Source organism: Strigops habroptila, chromosome 7 (assembly GCF_004027225.2).
Source record: "Strigops habroptila isolate Jane chromosome 7, bStrHab1.2.pri, whole genome shotgun sequence".
Classification (NCBI taxonomy): domain Eukaryota; kingdom Metazoa; phylum Chordata; class Aves; order Psittaciformes; family Psittacidae; genus Strigops; species Strigops habroptila.
Genome location: NC_044283.2, coordinates 22332772 through 22358000, shown reverse-complemented (window position 1 = coordinate 22358000; position 25229 = coordinate 22332772).

Sequence of the window (25229 nt, the reverse complement as noted above, 5' to 3'; positions counted from 1 at the left end):
TATTTCTACTTTTGCTTTTTTTGAAAGTGCTTATTTTAAAATGACATGTCTGGGAAGAAATTGCTAGATTTAATTTAAATTTAAATTCCTTTACTGACAAATGCAATTTTAACGATTGGACTGCTAGACTGCCTAAATTCATCTCTTTTTATGTTAGCTTGAAAGGAAGTGACAGTTGACAAATGTAAAAAAAAGGCAAAGTAAAGTAATGAACAAGTGGAGAATGCTATATCTGTGGATCATATATAGGTGATTCAGAAAGGGAAAGGGAATTAAGTTAATACTATGTTATATTTAAACATAATATTTAAGAACATTTTCTGTACAGGCATTTGTGACTATCATATGCAGTGTTCTTTGAGCAGCAACCTTTATTTGATACAGTCAAGAAGAAAAAGAAAAATAAAAGGAGAGGGAGAAAAAGGTATTTTGCAAACAGAAAGTGAGTAAATTCATCTTCATTATGTTCTTGCTCCTTATGGTACAATTTCACTGCAGTTTACGTGTTTCAAAATAGTCAAGAGATCTGACTTGTTGCAGTACAATATGTTCTGAATCATAAGAAGGATAGAACACAACCCTTTTAAAGTTACAGTTGGGGGGGATTTAAAAAAAAAACAAACAATACAACCCTGCATGTTTAAATGCAGTAGTGGATGGCTATTGGCAGGGGAAGATATGATAATGATAAAAATCACAGGGCAAAATGGTTTGCAAATTTACTGTAAAGTCAAGCTTTATTTTTAAAGTGGTTTTGTTTTAGTACACTCTAGCAAATAGAATTTTAGTAGTTGTGTTACCTTTGACACTACAACACTATGAGCAAATAAAAATATGAATTTGAATATTAGCATATTTTTGCACATTGATTTACATCCTTTCAGTCCATAAAATAGTTATCCCAAAAGAAACCTTAATATTGCTGTCAGAACTTTGACTCAGAGAGATTAGGGTTTTCTCCTCTTGTTTTAAAAGAGCATCTGATAATAAGTTCTGCAAAATGATAATTTTTTCTCGTATTACTGAAAAAGTCTTACTTAGATGAATACAATTCATAGATAGAATCATTCATAGGATAAACTAGGTTGGAAAAGACCTTTAAGATAATTAAGTCCAACCATTACCACAGGACTGCCGAGACCACCACTAAACCGTATCACTGAGGGCTCATCTACATGGTTTTTGAGTACTTTCAGGGACAGTGATGCCACCACTTCTGTGGTGAAGGAATTAATTAAGATGAGTAATTGTAACTGATTGATTGTGACATTCCATTGAAAATTTAGAGGAATAACGTATTAGAAAATAAGAAACGTGACTGATTTTGTAGAAGTTTAAAATCCTTAAATTACTACCCACAAATGTGGTTTGCAACTATTAAGTATAACAGTCAGATTTTTATCTTTACTTCATAATAACTGAATATTAACAGTAAACCCCCTAATATATTGCATTGAATTACCAATTTAATTGGAGCTTAAGTTGATTCGTAATCTTAGCAGCATCTCACGGCTGTGGAAATGCACTTCTGAATGTGATGCTATCAAGAAATGAATAAATCCATTTAATATCTATATATTTATCCTACTGCAAACCAAAAGTCCTCTGTAATATCTTCACAGTCAACTCAGAGACAGCAACACATAACTGAGTGGTTTTGGTATCTGGTGAGAAGCCACAATTTGAGTTACTCATTGCTTGTTAACCTTGGAAAAAGCATCTTTTATAACTACAAATCCTTTTCTCAGTTGCACCTAAGTGCACTAGGATTGTATATATAGAACTGAAAGAGGAATTTGAACCTTCGGTTTAATTTTTACAAGTCAGCAATTTTAATTTGCCTACACTGAAAATACAATTATGTCTAACTTACTACTTTGCCAATCTTTCTACCTAATTTACCAAATACTGAGAACAAGGCTTCATTTTTGTTAGCGAGGATACAGACTGTCAGTGTCCAAAACTGCTGTGCTGTACCTGTCGAAAGTATTGAACTCTTGCTGAACAGATGCAATCTACAAGCCCATTTTATCACTCATTGATACATTACTGTACAGAACTCTTATTCTATCACAATATATTAAGTAGATCTCTGATTTGAAAAATATTTCATTTGTATTTGAATATAAATATGGATTAGCTGTGCATAAAAATGGGCTTTCTGTTGTCTGTTAACATTATGCATAATAATAGTAGGAAACAGGCTCTTCTCACTAAAATAAACATAAATATGAATAATTGAGTTAAATACAAAAGACAGGTGTGTATCCCTAAATATTAAGTAAGAACAATTAATGGAATAATGGTAAAAATTAAAAGGCAGTATCATTATTCAAACTGTTCCAGGGTGAATTTATCTATCTGAAACTTTTTAAAACAAGAGTTATTGACCTGATTCCTCAATACCCCAGAGACTCTTCTCTAAAGATTAGTTTCTGTATTACCTTTTGAAGTTGTTGCAGGATAGGTGATCAGTTTGCACTACCAACAGTCTAATTAGGAAGAATAAGGTCCTTTGGGACAACAAAGCCTTCTTCATATTCAACCATCCAGTCCAAAAATATACAGGGCGGGGTAATGAATCTTAAAAATGCCAATTTAGTGAGTTTCTAATCACAGATACTTCATCAGCTGACAAAAGAAAAACCTCAGTAGGTGTAGCACTTCAAAATCTGGGACAATTTACATATAATTTCAGGAATCAGCAGGGATACACAGCTGGATAAAAATAAAAAGCTTGCTGTAGTCAAAAATTGCCTTGCAGCTTGTTTGTGATTAAAATGAAGTTCAGTTACTTGAAATCTTGTTTAGCAATTAAATCTGTTTTACTTAGGTGATGAAATACTGTCTATTGTCCTTGAATGATAAAACCATTACAGACATGTTTTAACATTTCATGAAAATTGAACATGTGTACATACAAGAGTTTGGCAAAATCCATATTCAACAACTTTAAGGCTTTCATTTGAGCATATTCAAGAAATGTTGTCTTTCACTAGAAGAGGCTGTGGTCATCTATATTACTTATAAAGAATTTGGTGACAGCCTGTTGTGTTTTGCACAAAAAAGAAGAAGTTTGGACCTTTTAACATCTAAATAGAACAATTGTGTCCAAAAAAAACAGTGTGATAGCTTCATCTGAAACCTGATTGAGTTTAAAGTTTGAGTGAAATTTAAGGTTAACATCTGATAGATTTCTTGTTTATTTTGCTTTTCAGCTTTTGTACCTATCTGTTTGGTGTTTTGAATAGATTGAGAAGTGCGAGAGCTGATTCTCTTACAAAAAAAACAGGCATTAGAGACTTTAAGTCTTTGTTTTCTTAGTTTATTATGTTTTGAGTAAAAATTAATATTAAAAAACAGTTGCAAATAAAACTTGAGATCTTACAATTCTTAGAGCCATTTTCACTGTAATGTTTCATCTCTTTTGTTTGGTGTTTTTTTGTGCGTTTGTTTTTCACATTCAGAGGTGGTGAGTTCCCAGTCCTCACAAGGTTTACTTAAGAGAGAGAAAACTTGAATTAATAAGGTAAAAAATTAAATAATAATTATTGAATCAGAAAGAAAAGGTTTGTAGCGTTAAAAACCCAAACGCCAGATTAAAATATACTCTAAGAGATGCTGAAATATCACTTTAAAGACTCAAGTGAAAACCAAGGAAGTTAAGGGAGACTAAATTAGAAAACAGAAAACCACTCAGTCCCTTAAAATTGTAATGAGGAAAAAGATTTGAATATGGTCAGAGAAGGACGATACAGAAAAGAGAAAAAACCTGAAACAACATAAAAATAATGTATATGCACATCCAATAAGTAATTTGGAAAAAAAGGTTCACTAGCTACATAAATAAAGCACTCGCTGCCACCATATTTTAGAACTGGGGAGGGAAATCTGGAGCTAATGCTACACTTGTAAATAACTGAAGCCATATAGCAATGCCTTTTCATTATTATTATTACTGTTAGCTTTACTTTTAATTAAGGAAATATTTCTGTATATTACAGTTACAGAAACTTCAGAAGGAGGTGGCACATCAGTTACTAGCTGCCATACCATTAATGACAGAATATATTCCAAAAGAAAAAAACCCCATATTTTTAACCTACAATTCTCTTTTCTGGAAATTCAAGGAAAAATGTCTGCAATCCTAGGTTTAACAAATAACTCTGAATTTACAGATTAGTATGTATTCCTAGCACTGTTCTAATGTATTTATAGTTACTGTCACTTGAACTTATATTATTAACATATTATAAAAAGCACTGAGCTTTTGGTATGAAAAAATTAATGGTTCTAGGAACCACACAAAGCAAGAAAAAGATAAAGTCTAAAGAATTTAGTCTGTATCTAGAAGGTAGTTCAGTCTACTGAGGGACTCTCAGCTGATGTTTGCATAAAGTATGAGGCATTTTAACATTATCTGCATTTAGCTGTTGAAAATGTGATGTTTCGCATTTTTCTCCATTTCTTTTTTTTTTTTTTCCTTTATATTCATTTTCTAAAAGAAGCATGGAGCTATCCTCCTTGATGTACCAGCTCCAGGAAATAGCATTTTGGGGTTTTTTTATTATATAATCTGCTGGGATCAAAAGTAATCCCTTGGTGCAAGGTTACACATTTTTGCAACTGCAGTGGAGCAGGGAATCTCAGCTTTTAATGTCATGGTTCAAATCTTCAAAATATGCTTAAAATATTTTGTAGTTCTCCAAGAATTTGAGCACCTATATCCTTAAAAAGTTCTCTTTGGAATTTTGTAACAGAGAGAATCCATTTAATTTCCAGCAGTTTTTTACTCTGCTCATGTCAACAGCCTTTTATTTCCATAGTCAATAAAAGCATGCAGTATTATTTCTTTAATATGACAAATTAAATGTGTTATTTTACATTTCATATACAGTATTTACAGACAGAAAAAATGTTAAATACTGCAGTTGTTCAGAGCTGAAGAAAAAATCAAATATTAAAAATATTATTTTTTTTTTCCACAAGGTATGCAAAAGAAAGCTAGAGGGGTGTGTTTATGTCTCCTTGTGAAAATGGAAATTAAAAAAAACAATTAAAAGTGGTTCTTTTTTCATGCTGTGTCATGGGAGGAAGCAGTGTACAGCAGACCCAGCATTCACAGGTGAAGTAAGCCATGACCAGAATCAAACAGATGATACTGTGAGAAGTTCCCTGCTGGGTCCTGACTTATTTGAAAGTGGGGAGCAGACTTGTATTTGACTTCTTAATTTATGTGGCACCTGGGGAGTGTGAGAAACTTTTCGAACAGGCTGTAAAACAGGAGCAAAGCACATGGTAGTTTTCAAACAGCATATTGGAAGCCTCAAAGCCCCAAAGTGCTCTCTGTAAGGAATTATTTACCATGAATCGCAACACACCACAGGATGAACTCTTGTGCCTCAGCTGTTGCAATCATCTCTTCTAGTATTACAGCACTCTGTTCAGATGTAACTCTTCAGAATGGATCCCACCATCCAGGTCTTGGGCTGCAGGGGGAGCTTGGTACTCCTTGTTATAAGGGTGCCTTATCCTCAGGAATGTGTAATCTGGTAGATATGGTGCAGTCTAAGGTGAGGGAGATGTGCGAGAAAGGGACCCAGCTTCTATGCATTAGGAATGATAAGAAAACAAAAGGACATTCACAAAGACTCTTCAAGTGGCAATAGTCTAAGACCATAGGCATGTGAAGTTTGGTATGGCCACTGTTGAACAGGAGCAGCAGAAAAGGATATTAAGAATCATTAATGTGAATTTCTAGAAAAATGTAATTGCAGAAACTTGCAAAGATATAACACTCTGTTACTTATACATTACTCTCAGTATGCTAGGTTCCTAAGGTTCCTAGGCATCTTATAGGGTGTCTAGGTTTCATACCTTGTCATAAAGAATTGTAACATTACATTTCTAGATAGATTAGTGAATACAAGAACAAAAGCAATGGGAGAAAATAGGGTTATAACAGTTATGCAGTCTTAATTAATCCCTGTAAGGAATTAACGAGCCTGTCCATGAGTGGCATACAATTTGATATTGAGCAAACGTAATCGTAAGGATAGATGATCCTGTTAACCGCTTTCTTAGTTTTTCTCAGTATCTAGTAAGAAAAGCTGAAAGAAAGAGCTCAGCAGTATGAATAGTTGCTGATATGCCTTAATGATTATCTGGAAATATTAAAGAAAATGTGAAGTTTATCCCATCTGCAATGAGTTTTAGGACTCTCTTAGCACTCAGCAAATTTTGAGTGCTAGTTTCAAGCTAAAAATAATGCTATGTGGCAGGTTAAAACTGAAGATTTAAGTTCTTAGAAAAGCTAGCTGAAAAATGTATGTTCCTGAAAAACAAGTCTTTTTGTGACAGGCTCAAAAAAATTGCTGTTCTCAGTAGTAAAATGAAGTACCTGGCTAAAACAAAAGATAGAACATTTGTCCTTTGAAATTAATAGACTATCAAAAAATTCAAACACTGATTATTGCTGATTCAGTTCATGAGCTTTAGTTTCTTGTCTGTTCTCATTAGGCATCTACTGACTTTATTGTAGAACAGTCCTCCCACCTCCTTTTTGGCTTCACTTTGCATAAATAAACAAATATCTGTTGGGTTAATTGCTAAACTGTTACTAAGGCAGTTTGCTAGAAAGGCAAATGAAGAACAAAACTCTTCCCACAATAGCATGGGTGACTACAAATTGTCCAAGGTACTGTGAACTAAAGTACCACTACTTACACTAAACTAGGCAAAGGAAGAATGTATCTTCTATGAAGTGAGTTTTCTGGCTTTAAGGGCAAACTGTTCTGATGCAATGAAAAATTCTTGAGGACTAAGAAGATTATAAACTTATCAGAAGTTTATGAATAATCTGTGATAGTTCAGGAATTAGACTCATGTATATGTACAAGTAGATCTAAGTGACCAGTAGTTGTTAATACTAGTGAGGAAAATAAAAAGTGGTGTTTCTTTCAGGAAATTTTTCTGGAGAAATATTTTCTGTGCATCTAACCTTCAAGTAATTTGAGATATATTCAGGAGAGACACGTAAGCAGTGCTTTTCAAATAATATGTTGAAGATTAGATGGATTTGAGATGTGGACATTTGATATGGCACAAAAGAACCTAAAGAAAAAAAATTGGAGAGAAATTGTATGAGTTTTAAAATATTAACCTTTTTTAGAATGTACTTCTGTTTTCTAAATAAAATTGCAAACCACAGCAAAGACAAAACCCTCATTATATGCAACATTATATATGTTAAGTGTAAAACGAATATGCTAAACTACAACTGCCAAGAGAGAATGCTGTACAGTGTTGTAACACGACCTGCGAGAAACAAAGAATTTTTATATGAATGATTTTAAGGACATTTCCATCATTCTTGTTTGTCTCTTCTAGATATCCTGCTTTTTCCTCTGACAATTTACTGTCGTAAGTGTATAGGATTTGATCACAGAAGCAGAACTGATGAAATTACATTTGAAAAATAATAAAACATACACTTTCCCTTAATTCTAAAAATAAAAATAAAAATAAAAAAAAAATTAGGGCCACTTTAAAGTCTTTTTCTTTTTCCTGAAAATAATTTCTGAGCTGATTCAAGGTCTTTTGATATTCCCTTTGAAGTGGAAGCAACTTCATGTACAACAGTTTGTTCATGAAGATCTTGCAGTTGCTCTGAAACTATGAATCCTACATACTAATCTATCTAGTTTATTGTGGTGTTTTCTATGTGATTACATTGTTTTGAAGTAACAGAAAATGTAAAGACTACCTTTCAGGCACCTCTAGAGTTTCCTTGTTTCTGGATTCACACATCACACTAAGGATGCCTTGTAAAAGAAGGTATGACCCATTGCTTCCTCATCACACTTCTTAAAAGAAACCTATGCAAGTGACCTGACATTCTGCTTTTTGTCTGCAGAAGAGACATTTAGTTGCTCTTCTTTGCTTTTGCTATTGCATTTTTAAAAACTCTGCTCATGATGATTAGTATAGATGTTTTAAATCAGGCGGATCAGATGTCTGTGCTGGCCTTCAGCTAGAGTAACCTGCTTAGCATAAGTCATTAAGAGTAATAAACCAAGTTATCACTGTTAATTTATATATTTCTAGTTTAGAAGAGCTGACTCTTATTTTTCACTGAGTAACTCTTGGTCATAGCTTTTTAGAAAGCAAGTGCAGGGCTGATTCTGTAATGTATTCATTCCATGAAGTGCAAGGATGTTTTGTGTACAGTTTGTAAGTTTAATATTTCATTACATTTTTTTCTGATTTAAATCTTAGTTCAGCTTTTATTTCTATCTAAACAAAATGAGAGTTGTATTTTCCTCAAAATCCAGAAACTTTTGATGAGTAATTCTGCTTAATTTCCTACTGTACAAATGATACTATAGATGATATGGCTTTGGATCTACATTTACTAATAAGATGATCATGAAATTAATGTTTTTGGAATAATTGTTGGATGTTTATTTAATGTTATTTTTTCACAAGTGAATACTAAAGGTTAAAGCCAATTCAGAATTATCCAGGGGATATGTACACAAATGTGTATACACACTTATTTTAAATACTAGGAATCAAATTTTGTCACATTCTTTTGTAAGTTTACCAGGGAACAGCCACTACCCAGATAGTACTGTTAGATAATGAGAGATGCTTCTGCAGAACCAGTGCAACTCACATAACAAGTGAAGCATGTTCTCTGTCCTATCCTCGTGTGTGTGCTGCTACCTATTGAATTTCCCCAAGAGGTCCTGTTCAGTGCTGTCTCAGCCCCAGTAAATGTGGTAACAAAAGGAATAATCTGTCTTCACCTTTAAATAGCATAACTTTATTTTTTTTTATTTATTTTGTTCATTAACTGTGGTAAGAGATTCATTTACATTAGCATTCTCTTAGGAATTTCTTCAGTGATGATACTGCATTAGAAACATACTCAGAATAAGTTGGGTAACTGAACTGAACAGTTAAATATGAAAATTATCCTTTGTTTATGTCAATACTGATTCCTTGAACTACTTAGGAGCATGGACAGACAAAAGGCTAACATGGACTATTTAGAATGCAATATTTCCATTTATTTTTTTTTAAATTCAGTTTAATTTTTGTACTTTCAAATCTGTTTTATTCTATTGATTGACTATGTTTTACTCTAATACTGGTCTTTCTGGGTTTGAATGAAATCTTTTACATTTCCTTTTATAGGAAGGCAATAAAATAAGAATGGGAAAGATCCAAAAGTCCACAAAAGCAGACAGAAAGATAAACATCATCTACTGCATTTCAGATGTGTCTGTGTCCATCTGACAATTTTTTTTTTTTTCTCTGCTATCCTAGTTTTACTAATAGTTATTCATATACAATCTTAGGCAAACCTAAGAAGTCAAGTGCTCATGTTGATTATCCTTTGTGTGGTTCAGATTCCTGCTCTGAATTAGGAGAACATTTACTTCAGGGATGAAATCTTCAATCGCGATCTACATACTCTTCTGGTATTTCATTTTTCTCTTGTAGACAGAAATTCTTTAATAGACTTTGGAAGAAGATACATTTTCATTTCAGTGAAAAGGAATGTAATCATCTGATCGTGAAAGTTTTCCAGATGGTGTTAAATTGCTCAAGACAAGTATGATTTTGGCTCTTTTGCTGGAGGAGATTTCTAAATTTCCAGAAAGGGATGATAAAGAATCATCAGCAAAATATGAGAATTTGATGGAGGCTACACCCTCTGTCACTTGTACAGTATAGAACAATTAGCCATATTTGCAATCAAAACACTCATTATGTGGACATACTGCGGTGAGCACACAGGATTACTGGTAGTCAGTGTTCCAACACATAAGTGGAGGTTTTTAATCAGAAGTATGATATTTTTAAGAGACTATGTTTTTTGGAAATCTTCTTGCTGAAAGATGAAAGGCAGAAATGATAGTAGTAACTCATATTAAAATCTATGATTAATAGGTGGTGCTAAGACAGTTAAAGGTGAACAGATATTTTTTATATGTAGGTATTTTACAAATCATTGTATCACGATAGAAGGCGCTGGACTCTATTATGAATTACTTCTCCGTGGAATATTATTCCAAAGCAAATTTAGTAACTGTGGTGGTGTTGGCTAAGAATGGAAATGAGAAAGAAGGAAAGGAAGAAGAGAAAGGCCCTAACTATAATTCTTAAACGTAGTACATCTTCCAAAAACTCTTACATGAGTTGTATTGCTATGAAAAATTATGATATATTGAACCAGAAGTAATTTGTCATGATGCAGGTGCCAAATGCATTTGTTGGTACAGTCTGCTTTGCTCTAGAGAAGCCTGATGTGATGTTCTGGTATTTTAGTTTGCATAGCTGTTGAGATTTTCAGAAGACTATCAATTATTTCTCACAGTGTGAAATTTCTATTGATTTCTAAAATGAGAGGTGATTCTCTGAAAGCACATAGTAAACAATGCATTTTTTGTGAAAAGCTGTGTGTACCTCACAGACAGAGATTAAATGACATGTTTGAGCCTATCCAGCTCTGTATGCTAAGCAATGAAATATGAGAAAAATAACAAAACCCCTTAAAAAACTTATTTTACAGTAACCCTCACTTTCTCCCTGAAATGTGTTGGAAGTCAAATATTAGCTAACAAATATATTTTTCTTTTAAATCCAGATGACATTGGTTTTGACTTTATTCTATTCACTCTTCAGTGAAATGAGCAACAGTATAAAACCTTCTCTTTTTAAGCACATTTTGGTTTGCACAGTAAAAAGATACATTATTTAGATGCAGCTAAAGTCAGTTATAATTATCTAAACTTTGCTTTTTTACATCTTTTAAAATCCAGATACAGACAAAAAAGTAAGATGGTTTGGCTGCCCCTCAAAGGGTGTTCACTATATTTGATCAATTCTAGAAATATCTTGCTTGATAAACCATTTGTACAGCTGTTGAAAACAGCCTTCAGTATCTCCTTTGAAATATTTCATGACAACCAGCATGAAAACCGTCAATAAGAAGTTTTAGAAAGCACATTGGTTGCAGCAATTCAAAGGTCTGGAAGTAAGGAGAGTGAAAAATAGCAGTGCACTGTTCTTATGTCTTTCTTATTTTTTTAATATTGGTTATGTAGATATGTTCTCTGTTCAGCAATATACTGTTTTTGTAACATCTGGCTAATCAAACCCCAAAACCAGATATGAAGCTTTAACAGCTATAGACACCCATGAGCAATATGTGCAAAGAGAAACTGTACCAGCAACACATAGTGGATACCATAAAAAGAAACAAGTGCTCGTAGTGGATAACTCTGTTAAGAGGCACTGAGGCACCCATCTGCAGGCCTGACAGGAAGTAACATGGGGTATGCTGCCTTCTAAGAGCTAAGGTCCAAGATGTTGCTGAGAGAGTGCCACAACCTGTTCTGGGCTCCCCAGTTCAAGAATGACAAGGAACTACTGGTGAGGGTCCAACAGAGAGCTACAGAGATGGTTAGGGGACTGGAGCATCTCTCTTAGGAGGAAAGGCTGGGAAAGCTGGGCCTGTGTAGCCTGGAGAAGAGATGACTGAGAGGGAATCTTATCCATGTGTACATATATCTTAAGGGTGGGTACTGAGGGTGGGGCCAGACTTTTTTCAGTGGTGCCCAGCAACAGGATAAGGGGCACCTGGTACAAACTGAAACACAGGATGTTCCATCTGAATATGAGAAAAAATGTCTTTATTTGAGGGTGACAGAGCACTGGAACAGGCTGCCCAGAGAGGTTGTAGAGTCTCCTTCAAAATCTGATGGGACAAGATTCTATACAACCTGCTTTTGGTGAACCTGCTTTAGCAGGGGGGTTGCAGTAGATGATCTCCAGGGGTTGCTTCGAAACCCAACCATTCTGTGATTCTGTGACTACCATAGAAAGATTTATACTATGGTTAAATCAGTGGAGTAAGAACGAGCAGATGTAGGTACAATTCTTAGCCCTTTCTTAGACTTTATTACATGATTCAGAGGTGACATGTATCTTCTTGCATTGATATTAGGATGCTCACTTCATAACCGTCTGAGTTCTTTTAGAGAACATTACCACAAGAAAACACCTTTTTGTGTTCTGGTGAGCAATAAAATAATTCTTTGAATCATAGAATCACAGAATGATTGGGGTTGGAAAGGAACTTAAGATCATATAGTTCCAACCGCCATGCCATGTGCAGGGCCGCCTCGCACTAGACCATGTCGCTCAAGGCTCTGTCCAACTTGGCCTTGAACACTGCCAGGGATGGAGCATTTACCACATCTTTGGGCACGCTGTTCCAGTGCCTCACCACCCTCACAGTAAAGAACTTCTTCCTTATATCTAACCTGAACTTCCCCTGTTTAAGTTTGAACCCATTCCCCCTGGTCCTATCACTACAGTCCCTAAAGAAGAGTCCTTCCCCAGCATCTTTGTAGGTCCCCTTCAGATACTGGAAAGCTGCTATGAGTTCACCACGCAGCCTTCTCTTCTCCAGGCTGAAAAGCCTCAACTTTCTTATCCTTTCTTCACGTGGGAGGTGTTCCAGCCCCCTGATCATCCTCATGGCCCTGAATTATCTTTGCCATATTTCAAGAGTTTTGTTGACTAGAACTCTAAAATAATAATAGTCTACCGTGGTGAAAAATGCCTGGCTAGTTCTGTTTTTTCCAAATATTCCTAATACCTTTAGAGGTTGAAATGATTCATATTCATGAAGTTTGAAAACAGGGGTTAGGAAAGTTTTTAATTGATTGAATTGACCTGAATTTCAGCGCAATTGAGTTAACAGCAAATACGACAAGGTTTTTACAGGACACTCTGCCACAACAGGCATTAACAATATTCTATTTTCTGAACACTTACACTGGGCTTTCAGAACTGATTATGACCTATTCTGCACTTATATGGTTTGGAAGTTCATTGACAACTGTCATCACTATGACATTTATAGCCGCTATGAACCCACACATTTCTGAATGCATGAATTATACTAGGTAAAGTTATCTGAAATCTATTTATACACATTTTTAAAAGATTCAGTGCAGATACCAATTGCATTTCTTTTTGCAAATGCAAATATTTAGAACATTACTAAAAAACCCTCTAAAATATACTTTAAAGTAAATTCAAAAGTAAAAAAAAAAAAAAGTTGGTTTTTTTTTCAAACTCAGTGTCAGAATTACTTGGAAATTTTATCCATAGTTCAATCCACTATAAATTATCATATTAATCCTTATATATCTTTAATATCAATAACATCAGAATGTCACAGTGAGATTAAATGTTAATTCACAGTAGATACCAATGTGGATATACTTTACTAAAGTCATGTAGCTATGTCGTGGTTTAAGCCCAGTCGGTAACTCAGGACCACACAGCTGCTTGCTTAATCCCCTTCTTTTTCCCCCTCGCTCCCACAGGGTTGGAGAGGAGAACTGAAAGAATGTAAATCCCACGGGTTGAGATAAGAACAGTCCAATAACTAAGGTACAATACAAAACTACTACTGCTACTACCACTGATAATAATAATGATAAGGGAAATAACAAAGGGAGAGAACATAAAACCAGAAGGGGAAAGGGAAAAGAAAACAATAAACACAAGTGATGCGCAATACAATTGCTCACCACCCACTGACCGATACCCAGCCCGGCCTGATCAGCGATCTGCGCCTTCCGGGTGACTCCCTGCAGTTTATGTACTGGGCATGATGTGCTGTGGTATGGCATACCATTTTGGCTAGTTTGGGTCAGGTGTCCTATCTCTGCTTCCTCCCGTGTTCTTGTGCCCCTCCTCACTGGCAGAGCATGAGAGACTGAAAAGTCCTTGATTGGGGTAAGTGCTACTTAGCAACAGCTAAAACACTGGTGTGTTATCAGCAATTTTCTGAGACTAAAGCCAAAACGCAGCACTGTACCAGCTACTAGGAAGGAGAAAAATAACTGTTAGAGCTGAAGACAGGACAAACTAAAATGCCTCTCCGGCATTTTTCCTTTGCTGTGAGTAGTATGTCAAACTGACACTTCAGAGCAACCAAAGACTCAGCAGTTATCAGAATTAAAGGAAATGACAAATTTGGTGGCCTTCTATGATAGGGCCATGGTGTGGGTGGATAAGGGAAGAGTGGCTGTCATCATCAACCTGGACTTTTGCAAATCATTTGACACTGTCCCACATGACATCCTTGCCTCTAAACTGGAGAGTCATGGATTTGACTGATGGACCACTCTGTGGATAAGGAATTGGCTGGATGGTGTCACTCAAAGAGTTGTGGTCAATGGCAGAATGTCCAAGTGAAGATCAGTACTGAGTGATGTCCCTCAGGGGTCTGTATTGGGACTGGTACTGTTAAACATCTTTGTCAGTGACATGGAGAGTGAGATTAGAGTGCACCCTCAGCAAGTTTGCCAACAACACCAAGCTGTGTGGTGCAGTTGACATGCTGGAGAGACCTTGACAAGCTTGAGAGGTGAGGCAGTGCAAACCTCATGACGTTCAGAAAGGCCATGGGGCTGTTAGAGCAAGTTCAGAGGAGGGCCACAAAGATGATCAGAGGGCTGGAGCACCTCACATGTGAAGACAGGCTGAGAGAGTTGGGCGTGTTCAGCCTAGAGAAGCGAAGGCTCTGGGGAGACCTTAGAGCAGCCTTCCAGTGCCTAAAAGAGGGCCTTACAAGAAATCTGGAGACGGACTTTTGACAAGGCCATGTAGTGACAGGACAAGGGGGAATGGCTTTAAACTGTCAGAGGGGAGATTTAGATTAGATGTTAGGAAAAAATTCTTCACTATGAGGGTGGTGAGACACTGGAAGAGGTTGCCCAGAGAAGTGGCTGCCCCATCTCTGAAAGTGTCCAGGGCCAGGTTGGACAGGGCTTTGAGCAACCTGGTCTAGTGTAAGGTGTCCCTGCCCTTCCATCTCAAACCTCTCTATGATTCTATGACTATGATTCTATGATTCTGTGAAATTATTAGTGGATGGTTCATGTACTACAAGGATTCAGAGGATGGAAAGTTGGTTATTACATCTGTGGTAATTTCTGCTGTTTAACTGAAATTACCGAGCACAAAACAAATTCATAATTATAAACTGAGTTTTTAAAATAATGCATGGATTTACAACAATTTCACTTGTAATTTTTGTTGCATGCTTACAGAATAATACCTTTAAATTAATTTTATGCATAATTTATTTATCAACATATGGAATAGGTATCCATATTTAAAAATTACTTCAAAGTTGTAGGTAGTACAACATCCTAACTACCTTTTAGATTTCTTTCACATCCTTGACATTCATAAAGAAAACATTATTCCTGCTCTCCAATTCCCTTTCAGAAACAAACACTCTAGACTGCTCTTCTGAATTTTTAATAAGTTTTTGATAAAGCAGGCTTAGTAAATATTTACAGCACTTTAGATGAAGTACCCTAAAAGGCATTTAATTAAGAAATTAAAGACATATTGCAATTCAGCTGTAGTGATTATCAGTAACAGATTTTAATCACAGAATTAAATGTTATTAATATGAATAGGGAATTAATAAAAAACCCAACCCATTATTTTTTACTAAACTTTTTTCTGGGTGCCAAAATCATTGAATTTTATCAAACAGGTACTAATATCTTTAGCTATATGTTCTTCTATAAGTCTTCTATGATTCATTCAAACTCATAACTATATGAACAATAAGACTGATGAAGGAAGGCTGTTGAAGACTAATCTTATTAGAAGTTTATAAAATATTCATAATTTTTGCATAATCATTGCATGATGGTCACATGAAATAATGAAAGGAATTTCCTTTATAAGATGGGAAATCATGAAATCTTCACATTGCTACTGTTAAATACACGGTGTGGAATATAGGGTGAAATACTAATTGTATTAGTTTACATTAATGTGGTTCTACTGTTGTGACTATATTGTAACTGCAGTTTCTTTTAAGAGTTTTGGTTAGTTTTTATGGTGAGAATTTTAAAATAATGAATAAGACTTGTCTTGCTTTACTTTTTCTTATACCAAGAAAAAGACTAAAAAAAAAAAAAAAAGAAAACATCTCACAGCATGTCCTTTTAAACAAGATTTTTGAAAGGCTCATAACATTTCAGCTGCTGTTGTCATAAGTCATTAAAAGCCACTCCAGAATTTTAAAAAATAAAGGACTTAAAATTAATAGAGCACTTGTTTACATCTTTTTGCTAAACAAATTGTATAATCAGTAGAAAGAACTGTTCTCATTATAAATGCACAATGAAATTTTTTAGAAAGGGGATATGAGGTCTCTTCCTACAGTAATAAACATTGACCTGATCTCACTTCTAATAGAATGGAATTAGAATAGATTTAATCAAAGTCGCATAAGTAATTTGAGTTTCAGTTTCTCTGGATTTTATGATTCTGTGATTCTGTGACCTTTTGTATGTCTTCCAGGTAGGTAAGTGATAGAAATGGGAATTTAAAAATTCAAGCTCTTGTCCTTATTACATTAAAGTCCGTTCTATCCCTAACTTCCATGCTCTAACTTCTTTTAACTTCCTCTTAACTTAAATTTCTAGTCTATGATAGATTCTTACATATGTAGCTCAATTTTAGGCTGAAATAGCATAAAATTAACTTGCTTTCAAGAAAACTATTAATTACTTTATTGTAAGATTAAGAATTATATTTCTGGCAATGGAAATGTATACTATGTTTCGCCGCTGAAGTAATCATCCTGGAAGTGATACAAACTGACTGTATATAACCTTATTGGATGTATATAAATAAAAACAGATTTAGAAGAGTTGTTAGAAGTGTACATCGTTAATATATTTTGAAGGTCAAAGTCAGGCGACTGTATCCCTTAAATGCTTTTGGAAGTTCTGTTCTGAAACATTTTCAAGCATTTATTAGGTACTCTGTAGTTTAGTCGTTTCCCACTAACAACAGTATCTGAACTTAAATTATCTTCAGGCATACACTTCCCTTTCCTATCTTGATTGAGGGCTTAAAACATGGCAGTAACTCTATGTTTCTATTTAATTTCATAAATATGCATTCTGTGTATATCCATGTATATGTATATGTATATGTATACACGCACATATTCTGTGCATTCATATGTATTTGTGGAACATGTCCTTAAAACAAGCTTCAAGGTAATGACAAGAGGTATTAAGTTTCGTATTCTGATTCTTCAAGACTGCACACAGGGACATGGCTCTATTAAAGTACCTGTTCTCCACACTCCATAGGTCAGAAAAGTTATATATGAAGGTATAACACTTATATGCTTAAGCACCTCAATCTAAATGCCCAAATTTTCAGGCATCTTCGCTGCCTATAAATCTCACTGAAATCAGTATGAGCTGGAGAGATGGCAAACAAAGTTTGATTTTGGATTTTTAAAATTTTAATTCCTTCCCACTGGTATTTCTTTTAATTCAGGACTGCACAGTCCTACTGAAATAGTTGTTAAACATGGGATAAAATATTAAAACACTGACAGAATATTATTTCTTGTAAATCTTTTCCATGATAAATCTTTATTTTTTTTCTGTATTTATAACAAAATTTATGTCTAGTTCATAAAATAAGCACTATATAATACCTTCCCATATGAAATTATTTATAGTGAGAGAAGTCAGGTTTTTAAAAATTATCCCAATACTGATTTAAATGTGCCTTGAGCACAAGTGTCTTGTTTATTAGCTTGTGCTGTTAATTAGATGAAACCAGAAGTCCCTAAGCAACCAAAGCTCAGTCATTCATAACTTTATTCATTAGTGGGTGCAAGGTATTTCCTAACTGAGCTCATGAGGCTTAATCAGTGCTAATCTACTCTTCTTTCTTTTAAGATTGCAGTATATTGAGAAATTAAAATGTGTGTTAATTAACCTCTTGAGTATGGCAATTTCCAGGTAACCAGATTAATTCATCCAACATATCTACCAGAATCCTACTCTGCAGTATATTTTTTACTTTTTGATAGTTTTTAGGATTGTAGAAACATTAAAACATTCATGATATTAAGTAAAAATCAGGTTGCTGGACTTATCTCAGAGATTACTATTCAGGCAGGATTATGCCAAAGTCAAGAAGTCAAAAAAAAAAAAAAAAAAAAAACCAACAAAAAAAAGAGACTTTATTATTTTTATTTAACTAAGAATTTGTAAAAAAATAATTTCTCACGGTATTCTTTCATAAATCTGCCATTTTAAAAATAGAAATTAGCATCAGAAGCAGAAAAGATTGGCTTTAGGTGATGTTTATTTTACACGATCAAAAAATTCAGTGAACTAGATTTACATAAATGCAACAGTCCCTAACATTCTGTATTTTGTGCAGGGGGAAATCTTTATACTGGTAGTACCCTCTGAACACAAGGTAGGCTATAATGACTGAAATAACATCACCTTTGAATTAAGCACCAGGGGACCAAACGAATGCATAGATGAGAATGAAAGTAAGGTGCTTGACAGATATTTAAAACATGAAATAAAATTATTCTGCAGATATAGAAAACATGCACCTTATAAAAATCCACACTTAAACTGAAGTCATAGATAAGAATTAGAAAGACTGTTGTTAATATCAAAAAACTGTAATTAAAAGATGGATATAGCAAGCCCATATAACTTCTTGATCATTGCATTTCTTATACACAATAATTTTTAAATATCACAACTCTATTAGAAAGATTTTTATACTACAGAAGTATGGATGAAACCTTTTATTAAAATGTCAAGCTTTCCTTTAACCCAGATCCCAACATATGTAAATACAGGTAGAAATATTGAAGTATTTAGGATTTTATGTTATCCAACATAATTACAATACTACTGGTCTTAAAAGTAATAATGAAAATGATTTGATATATGTATGTTTTCAACAATTCTTCTGTGTAAATTTCTGTGGAGAAAATGTTAGCCATATTCCAATTTCAATTAAAAGGTATTTCTTAAAATTGTAGTTAAAATTAAATTATTACTTTATTTTTCTATATCCTACAAATACTGCATCAAAGACTAGTTAAATGGAAATGTGCTAACAAGATACTGCATCACCTTACCAACTTTACAAAATATCACTAATGAGATTTGTTCTGCGAATGGGTACAGCAGTAATAGTTGCACAGATAAATCGTTTGTCATATTCAGAAGCTTTTTAATACTATTTGGAGACCTCTGCAATCTTCCAAGTTGATTTACAATTTGCAACATTGATAAAGTTTTTATGTACCGAAAATCATTCCTATTCACTCTGTTCCTCCTGGGATATATTTGCCTAAAGGCAATATTGAATCAAGTTATATTTTCTTAGACGACCCATATAGTTCTCTATTTATATAAATTTTATGATACATTATTTTGCTGGATTTTGTAGTTTTAGATTGCAGTAATTATAATTCCTGTTCTCATCAGAACTTTCTCAAATAATTAAAAAAAAAAAAAAAAAGCTGCTGACCCTATATAAGCACAGATCCCCTGATAATAAGGCATTTGTCGTGGTTTGAGCCCAGCTGGTAATTTGGAACCACGCAGCTGCTCACTCATCCCCCCCCTTTTCCCTCCCGCCACTCCTGGAGGGGTGGGGAGGAGAATTGGAAGAATGTAACTCCCACGGGTTGAGATAAGAGCAGTCCAGTAACTAAGGTATAATACAAAACCACTACTGCTACCACCAATAATAATAATGATTAGTGAAATAACAAGGGGAGAGGATACAATTGCTCACCACCCGCCGACCGATACCCAGCCTGACCCGAGCAGTGATCTGGGCCTTCCGGGTAACTCCCCCCGGTTTATATACTGGGCATGACGTGCTGTGGTATGGAATACCCCTTTGGCCAGTTTGGGTCAGGTGTCCTGTCTCTGTTTCCTCCCGACTTCCCCTCCTCCCTGGCAAAGCATGAGACTGAGAAAGTCCTTGGTTGGAATAAACGTTACTTAGCAACAACTGAAAACATCAGTGTTATCAGCATTGTTTCCAGGCTGAAAGTTCAAAAACACAGCACTGCACCAGCTACTAAGAAGGAGAAAAATGACTGCTATAGCTGAACCCAGGACAGCATTATAGATGAGAATGTCCAAAACTGTTTGGGCTTAATATTCGAATCAGGAGAATGCAGAAGAATTTTTTCACCTATAGGGAAATGCTACATTAAAAAAAAAAACAAAAAAAACAAACTCTGTGCAGAAATAGCCAAAAAAATGATTACGGCTTTATTATCCTTTTCTTCAATTTTTATTTAACTATTTCTACGTTTGCATTAAAATCATGTCTTTCCAATGATGACATAACTTTATTACAAAGTGTAAGATAGATATCTTTCTGTGAAGGCAGTGTCTTTGCTATTGATGAATTTGATTGCAGGTGTAACATTCCACTGTCATGGCATCTCTTACCTCTTTTCAGCACTTCTGCTTGTCAACCCACAAACCGTTCAGCTTCTTGGGGTGAATGGAATGAAGCATTTACCACTTCTTTGAGCAGTCTGTTCCAGTGCCTCACCACCCTCACAGTAAAGAACTTCTTCCTTATATCTAACCTAAACTTCCCCTGTTTAAGTTTGAACCCATTACCCCTTGTCCTATCACTACAATCCCTAATGAAGAGTCCCTCCCCAGCATCTTTGTAGGTCCCCTTCAGATACCGGAAGGCTGCTCGGAGGTCTCCACACAGCCTTCTCTTCTCCAGGCTGAACAGCCCCAACTTTCTCAGCCTGTCATCATACGGGAGGTGCACCAGCCCCCTGATCATCCTCATGGCCTCCTCTGGATTTGGTCCAACAGCTCCATGTCCTTTTTATGTTGAGGACACCAGATCTGTACACAGTACTCCAAGTGAGGTCTGACGAGAGCAGAGTAAAGGGGCAGGATCACCTCCTTCGACCTGCTGGTCACGCTTCTTTTGATGCAGCCCAGGATACGGTTGATTTCTGGGCTGCAAGCGCACACTGCTGGCTCATATTCAGTTTTTCATCGGCCAACAAATATACTGTGCATATTTTCACATCATCTTTATACTTAAAATGAAGACACTTCAGGATTGTGAGTAACAAGTCACAAACTCAATAAAAGAAGGGTATATCAAGCCCATATGACTTTATAATCATTTTTCACACAGTAATTTTAAATATCACAACTTGATTAGAAAGATCTTATACTACAGGAGCATGGATGAAACCTTTTAATAAAATTTCAAGCTCTCCTTGGACCTAGTACCCTCAGATAATAAAAATACAGCAACCAGGGAGCAGGGCAGCCAGCAGCACCAGAGGCAGCCCCAGCCCTGGGCATCAGGCAACTCCCTGGGGACAGGACTGGGCAAAGGACAGGCCACAACGTGGGCCTTTGCGTGGGCCCAGCTCAGTGGGGCCCATGGTGGTGCAGGGCAAGGCTGTGGGGAGCTGGAGACTAGCCCTGTTGCAGCATCCCTGGGGCAGGGGCAGATGGTCCTGGGGAGCTGACATGGGGTTCTGGACCTTGGGCAGTGTGGGGGGACTGGAAAGGGGCAATCAGGTCCCATTGGTGCACAGTTATGGGAAAATTTGATGGATTTTAAACTATTTAATCAAAATTATAGTATTTGTCATTCAGTCAAAGATATGTTTGGATAAATGTCCTTTTGCATTTCTTATTGACCCAAGAATCACAGATACTAACTTACAGGTTGTTGGTGAAATATGGTAGTGTATAAATCCAGCTTTGGTGTTAGAGAGTAAAAGTCCGGTAGCAAGGACTTTTCTCCCTTCCAGCACTCCCACAAATCCCCCCCAAAAATCTTTTTTTCTTCCTGTGAAAATTTTCCACTAAGCACTTTAATATATTATTGTTAAAAAATAAATATTCTGATATTTTGGCTAAAAATTTGGCATCTTTCTTTGGAGTTGATGGTTTATTGTGCTGTCGGAATTTCATTTCAGGTTCTTTTCTAATTCATTCACCTATGTGAACCAATTGCTGTCATTTACCTTAACATCTCCTTTGCAGAGGACAGAGAGTTATTTTTATTTTTTGTTACTTTGATAATGGAAGACAGTCCAAATGGGGTTCTTGGTTACTATGAGATAATTAGGGTTTAGTAAAGCCACATAGCAAACTCTTTTTTTCTTTTCCCTCACAGATGCCCATCCAATTTAAATCTAAGAATATCACTGCAATCAAAATGCTGAAAGTAAAAGTTTGCTGCTGACCAATATTGTTTCTTTTAGTCAGAATCTATAATAATTATAGTAAGAAGAAAAGTTTTGATAAATCCTCTGCAACAGATTTGAGATATCTTGCTAATTTTCTTATAAAACTTTACACTAACCTAAATCAAGCAAAATTAATTTTGGTATATATTGGAGTCTTTTCTACTTCTGAAAGATAAATTGAAATTTTGAAAGATATAGCACAATCTTTTTAAATCTGTGGAGATCTGTTAGTTCACTTCATCTTATTGCTTCTTCATTTTTCCTACATTTTTTTCTGTATTCCCTATCCTCTGCAGTAGTGTTAAAACAGTAATATAATTCAGATTTCTCATCATACTGCTAAATGTATCTTTTCTTTATCTGTCCTCATACTGCCTTTGCTATTTTTGCATCATTTCTCCAATTCTTTCCTTGCCTGTATAAGATGTTTTGTGTCTTTTGTCATCTGTCTTTATTAACAAGACCTCTCATTTTCCATAGAAGTTTGGGAAATTTACCTAATTTACCTGAAGCTTAAGGTTTTTGTGTTTTGAAGCTCCAGTACAGAAAATAGATTCGTGCTAGAGAGCTTATATTCTTTCAATACTCAGAAACAGTGTCCTAATATTTATATAAAACCTTCGACAAACCCTTGTCCTTTGCAGTAATAGACTTCCTGATTCATTAAATACCTTTTATGCCATTTCTGCTACCATGCACTTCAAAATTATTATTGTTAAAAAGCAAAATTTTGCTGGTTTTGAACACACAGACTCCATCTACTGCAACAGTACCAATTATGATGCTTTTTACAAATTTTCAATAATAAGCTACTTTCTCTTATACTTTATGGATGTTATGATTTGAGTCCATTTTATCAGCTGATTCTTCTTTAGAGTTTGCATACCCAGAATGTTAATAACTGCCCAGGTTGCTTTGCTTACACCCAAAACAGCAGGGAAAGGAACATTTCTGAGGAAATTATATTTAATCCTGCCACATACCGTTCTGCCTGTGTTGAAAGGTTTTGCAGTTACCAATGATTTTCTGGTGTTCAGCCTTTCAATTTCCTATCACATACACTGTAGTTTCTGTTTACAGTGTTTCTTGTCACAAAGCTGAACAAAAACTTTTCTTTATATCAATTGTACAGTTTTTGTGGCTTCTTGTTCTCGAAAGAATCATAAAATGATGCCCATACCATCCATTGTACTTGACATTTAGTTATTTTCTGCCCCATGTTTAGTTATACTGTTCACTTCTCAATAATGATAGATGGGAAGGTACCACCTTCCTAGAAAAAGGTAAAAACTAGTAGACTAGAATTCCAGTTGGGATTTTTAGAAGAGTCATACTTTCTTTCTCTGTATTTCTAGACAGATATGTGTATGAACAATTGCTTTCTCTGGGCATTGTGGTATTTGGTCATATGTCTCAAAAACAGGTTTAATTCTTGCCTAAGAACAGGATGAAGTGTCTTCAAAGTCTGTGAAATTTTTTCACATTGGTTCCGTTTGATACAAGACAATTTACACTAAAAATGTTTCTCCTTGGTGAGCTTGTGGTTTTGTTTTTTTTTCCCTTTTGCTCAGTGGCAAACATAATTACCTAGCGACCAGACTATTTTTTTTTTTTTTGTGGTTTATTGTCATGCAAGGCATTTTGGAGACAAGGGGCATAATCACCATCATGTGAATTTCTATTGTGGAAACTATTAGTGTTTCTATTTTCCTTAATTTTCTTCATTTAATTACAGATAAGTGGAGTTAGTTAGTTTAAAAGAAACAGCAAAGAAATCAGCAACATTCATATACATTTTTATACACACATAGAGCTTTACAATAGAAAAAAGGAACTGAATAGATGCCTTGTTAAATTTGTTTTTCATACTCTATGCTTTGTAGTTCAGTTCATATCTTTTAAAGATGTGCATTTAATATTTCATATTTGATATATTAAATGCAAGAAATTGGCTCATATGATATCAGTAACTCTTCCTTTTCAATGTCAAGAAAGAGTTCAGCTTGCCAGTAACTGTAGAACTACAAAATGCATTGTTATAATTTGTTTTAATGTACAGTTAATCACACAGCCTTAAGTTTCTTTCCCTAGAATTTCTCAGGATGAATCAATTTAATGGTAATTTACTGTATCTCCAGTACTCTTCATGTCTATTGTGCAATTACTGTATATTGTATTGCTATACATGTCCTGCAAAAGAAAAATAAATTATGTAAATGCAAAAATAAGATTAATAAGATCATTCTATTCTCAAATGGAAAACGTAAGTACATAGATGTTACATTGGAACAACCACTGCACTCACTTCACAGATTATAAAGTTGCAGTAAAAGGCTACAAGTCATGAATGCAATTCAGATATTCTGAGTTCTGGTTCAGACAATTTTGTTTTAGAAAATATTGCTTGATGATACAGTTTGCATGATATATAAAATATAAGCAATATACAATATAGAAATGTCTAAATACTCTTAGTAAACCCGCCTCTGCATATGATTAAACGTTTCTGGTAGTGAAAGTCAGATGGTTTCTCTAATGATAGTTTCTCATGTGGTTAGGGGGACAGAATTAGGAAAAAAGGTAACAAAGGGCCATTTATTACTGCTGCAAACTACTACCACAAGAACCCTTTTTTAAAACTTTTTAGCTTCTTCCTGAAAACCAGTAATATTTGTAGACATGCTTTCAGAGGTAGGCAACCTCTAAAGATTATTTAAAAACTTACATTACATTGTATGTAGGAAATTTTCCCAATTATGTCTTAAATATATTCACATTCAGTTTATACTCACATTTTTTTTCACTACCATTCTGCTTCAGTTTAAATACCTTTATCCCTCTCAAGAGGAATGAATCCTTTGGTAAGCACGTCATGGTTACGGTATGTGTGCTTTCCTTTTATCTTCAGACCTCTAGCTCTTTTAACTATTCATTGTGTCAAAGTTTGTTAGGAAGTTCTGTTAAAGGTAATCCAGTCTGTCTGGTCTTTTTTAGATTACGTTTTTCTTACTTCATGTGCTTCGTATTCATGTCATGTGGAATTATCCTTAGTCATGCA